General features: G+C 39.1%; 1 pseudogene across 1 annotated transcript; it reads left to right on the forward strand.

Annotated features, from left to right (window-relative positions):
• Positions 1 to 25: 25 nt before the first annotated feature.
• LOC108313491 lies at positions 26 to 1,060 on the forward strand (annotated as a pseudogene). The gene has a single exon (XR_001829113.1). The product of XR_001829113.1 is annotated as a protein disulfide-isomerase A6-like (transcript).
• Positions 1,061 to 5,644: the final 4,584 nt, after the last annotated feature.

Below are 5,644 nucleotides of genomic sequence, written 5' to 3' on the forward strand. Positions count from 1 at the left end.
GGCGTGCCGCACGCGACAAGGCTGAAGCTGCGGCAGCGGCGGTGGGACTGCGCGTAACCGGGCGGTCGGCACGACTCTCCTTGGGCTGGGTCTGGGGAGCTGTGCCTTCTTTCTGGCAGTGAATGGTCTGTATTCCTCTAGTGGTGATGTGATCGAATTTACTCCATCAAATTTCAACTGAGAAGTTATTCAGAGTGATAGTTTGTGGCTTGTAGAATTCCATGCTCGATGGTGTGGTCACCGTCAAAGATTAACACCAGAATGGAAGAAAGCAGCTACTGCATTAAAAAGATGTTGTGAAAGTTGGTGCAGTTGATGCAGATAAACATCAGTCCCTAGGTGGTCAGTATGGTGTTCAGGGATTTCCTACAATTAAGATTTTTGGATCCAACAAAAACAGACCAGAAGGTTACCAAGGTAGCAGAACTGGCGGAGCCATCGTAGATGCTGCGCTCAGCACTCTGCGCCAGCTCGTGAAGGATTGCCTTGGGGGACGGAGCGGAGGATACAGTTCTGGAAAACAAGGCAGAGGTGATAGTTCAAGTAAGAAGGATGTGATTGAGCTGACCAACGACAGCTTTGATCAGAACGTTCTTGACAGCGAAGATGTTTGGATGGTTGAGTTCTATGCTCCTTGGTGTGGACACTGCAAAAGCCTAGAGCCAGAGTGGGCTGCTGCAGCTTCAGAAGTAAAAGAGCAAACAAAAGGAAAAGTGAAACTGGCAGCTGTGGATGCTACAATCAGGTTCTAGCCTCCCGGTATGGGATTAGAGGATTTCCTACAATCAAGATATTTCAGAAAGGCGAGTCCCCTGTGAATTATGATGGTGGGCGGACAAGATCCTACATAGTGTCCCGGGCCCTTGATTTGTTTTCTGATAACGCCCCACCTCCTGAACTGCTTGAGATTATCAACGAGGACATTGCCAAGAGGACGTGTGAGGAGCATATCCAGGAAACACTGATAGCTATCTCTCCATTTATTTTATTAAGTGACGGTGGTAGGCAACTAATTACCCCATGGATAGTTCTTTTAAAATTGAGTCAAAATTTACGTTAAAACAAAAATAATAATATTGTAACATGCTTGGTTAAGAGCTCATGCTCTGGACTCTGACAGATTGAAGTCAGAATCTTGGCTCTTTAACCAACAGGCAGCCTATCCTTGGGTCAGCTACTAATGTCTTTTCTTGCAGTTTATTTTTGTGTAGTGCAAATGATGATGCAGAGTGCCAGCCTCATAAATTGAGGCTGAGAGAACACTTGAGATCATGTATGACTAGGGTCTACGTAGGTTTGGTCAATGGTACTTGGTCTCTAAGGGTTAGTAGGGAGTGGGCTCTGGTTTTGATGCTGTGGTGGGGTGGAGGGTAGTGTTGTACCATTTGCCACTTTATAGTAAAGTGATCTTGGGCAAGCTGTCTAACCTCTTGGAACCTCAGTTTTAAAAAATATAATATTTACCTTAGGGTTTCTATGAGCATTACATGAGCAAATGTGAAGGACATGCAAAGCACTTGGATTTAGTACATCTTTGTTAAATGATAGCTGAAATTACAGTTCTTAGTATTACCTGATGATGTGACCTTGATAATCTGTTGAGAGCGTATGCCAAATGAGACTAAGACAATGTATTTTCTTTTTTTATATATAGGAGATATATATGCATTTTTATATATGTATATATTTCTCATAAAGTCTAGATAAAATGTCAAGGTCAGTCTGACTCCTCAGGGTCATCCTGGATTACTGCGATGCAGCGTGGGTATCCTTGTTTTCTGTTGGCTCCTCTGGATGGGACCCCTATTTTTTCATCAGTGAAGGTTTCAACTTTATTAGTAGGACTCTGTGGCTGCCAGGAAGAGAAAGCTAGAGGGCCAATGAATAAAATGTCTTATGATTTATTGTCCAAATCGGGACACTTTTGTGAGAGACAGTAGTGTTTAACCTATAGAACTTCTTGATTTTAGGCTTAATGCAGAGCTGTTTAGGGCAAACTAGACTGTCTGGTCACTCTCCCAATAAAGAAAAAAAAAATGGTAAATGGTTAGGGAAAGGAAGGAAGAGGATCTAAATGTAAACAAACTAACAAACAGACAACACCTGCTCACAAATCCTTTTTTAAAGTCTCCATTCACCAAGCAGTCTGTCTAAACTGGAAGAAGCTTTTCTAATTGGATACTTTGTGGGTGAAGCTTAAACACGAGTCTCTCCAGTGTAACTGTGATAACTAGGAGTGTATTCACCAAAAAAGCTAGCCTGCTTGTTTCTGGATTTCTAGATGTTCACATGTCAGGATGGTTTAATGCTGGTCATTTTACTCCCAAGGCTTATGAGTTATTACCTGTAAACATAGGAGGTCTGTCTCCACTCTGGTGGATTTACTGTTCCTATTTCCTCCTGTTTCTTTCTTCCACATTGCTATTATTTGAAAAAATACAGTCTAACCAGAAAAACTTTCCCTTCCTATACAGAACTAGACCTGAATAAAACTGAGAACTTAGTGTACCTTTGAGGTCCCAGCCTCTCCTTTCATTGCCTCTTCCCCACGCCCATATGTCCTTTCGGTGGACATTCCATTGCTTTGCTTGCTCTAGCCCTGCATACATTTGTTTCTTTTTCCTTTGGACATGCCTGACCAGTTAATGTTTGTCTTCTTCTCATTCTTCTAAGCTGAAGGCATCAACTAAGTCAATTGTGACTTGGACTTCCTTCAGCCAGTGCTCCAGTTTTTATGCAACCGTGACCTCTCTGATGTTGGAGGGCATCTGGTGGGCCATGCATTTTAGAAAAGGTAGATTTTATGTTTCTTTAAAAATCATGCTACAAGGACAGCTCCTAGAGATATGTTTCCCTGAGCCGTCACTGTTACCTTTTACGTTATTCCTTCTATGAAACAACAATTTTTGGAGATTCTTGACTAAGAACCCATGTAGTCCTTTTGTTTAAAGCAAAGGGTTAAAGTAAAGCCATAGCTGCCGAGATAGAAGGGGGAAAGAAAAGCTAGTCAGTTCTATTTTATCTCATCTAGTTTTCTTTAAGCTGCTTTCTCCTTATATCTGTCTTCTTTCAGCTTCTTTTAGGCTGAGAATAAAAAACTTTGAGCCCCACAATAGATCTCCAACTCTGTGGGGTCTTCCCTTTTCTCCTGCAATAAAGATGAAGCCCAAATTTGAAATCTGAAAGGAAACTATATCTTAACTGTGAACATAATCTTTCAAAACACTGACCTCCATTTGTTTCCCTGAATATCTCACCTGGGCAATCTTTTTCTTTTAGCACCAAGAAATTGCTGAAGGAAGAAATGTTAGATCTAGTTTTTAATTAACTTCGCCATTGATTTCTACATAACTCTGCATGAGTCACTGTTCTTTAGTGAATGGGATGAAAATCTCCAAGATTAATGGTTGTTACCAGGAATTTTTCTGGACCAGGTTCCAGATACTCTACACTTTCTTCACTCCTCTGAACCATTAGCTTACTCTATTCTTCACCCTAAAACACAAAAATGCACACAGAAATGTGGGCACATTTATATGTGCCAAATGTACTTTCAGAATGAAAATATCAGAGAAAAAGGAAGGTGATTATGTACTGCATTTAATAGTGACCATAAAAAATCCTGTTCTACAGTTGTTCAATATAATTTTTAACAGAGTTGTTTATATAGGTATTATATGTATTGAATGAAAATTTAGTTATATATAAGTGAAGAAGAAAGAGGCTGATGAATCTTAAAATATCCAAAAACCAGATTGATACACCATATATTTTAGGCATTAGAGGTTGATATACTTCTTTTATCACAAATTTCTATAATAGTATGTGAAAAGATACAGTAATATTTTCTAAAGTTAAGAGAAAAATGTAAAAATGGGAAAAATATTAGAAAATGTAAAACAGAATGCCTCAGGTGTAATTTTTAGTGAAATGAATAAACTTTGTATTTCCTCCTTCTAATGTGTTATCATTCTAAATCATCTTTAGCTGATCAAAGTCATTATGATCCAGTTTGTAAATGTTTAATTTAAGCCTCCGAATGCATTTTTATGAACCATTTTCTTCTATTTGTTGTCAATTTCAATTCTGACTTATCTGAAATCTGAACATTGATTACAATCAAGCAAAACATTTGTCCAATATCTGTTATTGTTATTGCCATTTTAAAGGTTATTCTTTTTCCCTTGGATGCCTCAAAGTATTTTTGTACTTTGAAGGACTAGATTAAAAGTTTTCTGGAGTTATAGAATAATCCTGAAGAAACCAACCAGTTATATGAAATATTGACTAATACCTAGTTCTTTCTATTATTTCCCAACACAATGAATGCCACCTCAATTTTCCAGTTAAGCCCTCCTCCCACCTCCCTGAATCCTGGAGTTTTCCTTGACCCTGCTCTTTTTTGAGACCACTTTCTGAATCCCTGGCTGTTTGAATTGTGTTTTAAAATTACCTCCTTCATCTGGTCTCCCTTCTTCTGCTCTGGTGCAGTTACGGAAAGAATCTTTTGGGTGACTTCCCTCTCTTCTCCCTTCTGATCTTCTTTTCTTCAATTCTTTCTCTACTCTCTGCCAGAGTGACTGATACCTATCAGGCCTATTGCACCTCTTTGCATCTTATATTTTAGCAACACCAAACTCATTTTTCCTCTACCATTATAGCCCTATTCTTTCTTATTTCCATGCCTTCTAATATGCTGCCTCTTCAGCCTGGCTCCCTTTACCTGATAATGTCTGAGTCATCCCTCAAATCTGAATTTAGCTATTCTCTTCTCTAGGAAGCCCTTCTTGACCCAGCCCCAGTTAAATACTTCTGAGGGCTTCTTCAGCTTTGGACTTCTCTGAGGGAATTCTAATTCTTCTTTGAGTAATATACTGTTTTTTTCACCTTCATTTTTTAATTAATCATGTGAGAACAGGGACTGATATGGTCTGGCTGTGTCCCCACCTAAATCTCATCTTTAATTTTTGCTCCCATAATTCCCATGTGTTGTGGGAGGGACTGGTGGGAGATAAGTGAATCACAGGGGTGGTTTCCCCCATACTATTCTTGTGATAGTGAATAATTATCATGAGATCTAATGGTTTTATAAGGGGTTTCCCCTTTTTCTTGGCTCTTATTCTCTCTTGCCTGCCACCATGTAAGATGTGCCTTTTGCCTTCTGTCACGATTGTGAGGCATTCCCAGCCATGTGGAACAGTGAGTCCATTAAACCTCTTTTTCTTTATAGATTACCCAGTTTCAGGTATGTATACATACAGGGACTATACCTGTTTTCTTCACCATGGAATCCCCAGAACCTAGAATGGTCCCCATAATGTGGTGAACACTTTTACTTTTTGAATGTATTTTTGCTTTTTGGTATCCTTTTCTGGCACACCTCACTAATGTTCTGAGTATCATTTAAGCTATTTATAAAATTAGACTTTAGAACACAAAGATAAATGGGTTCACTTTACCATAGTAACTAGGTAACTTGGTATAAACTAAAAGTATTTTTTAAAACTCAACTCAAAATGACTATGTCTATCTAAACTGGCAAGAAGAGTCTTCAAAGTACAAACTGCAAAACTGCCGACATACAGCAAACACACATTTGCCAATGGGAGCAAGTAATGGGGAACAAACCAAGCTCAACTTGTTT

This window comes from Cebus imitator, unplaced genomic scaffold (assembly GCF_001604975.1).
Source record: "Cebus imitator isolate Cc_AM_T3 unplaced genomic scaffold, Cebus_imitator-1.0 Scaffold138, whole genome shotgun sequence".
NCBI classification, from domain to species: domain Eukaryota; kingdom Metazoa; phylum Chordata; class Mammalia; order Primates; family Cebidae; genus Cebus; species Cebus imitator.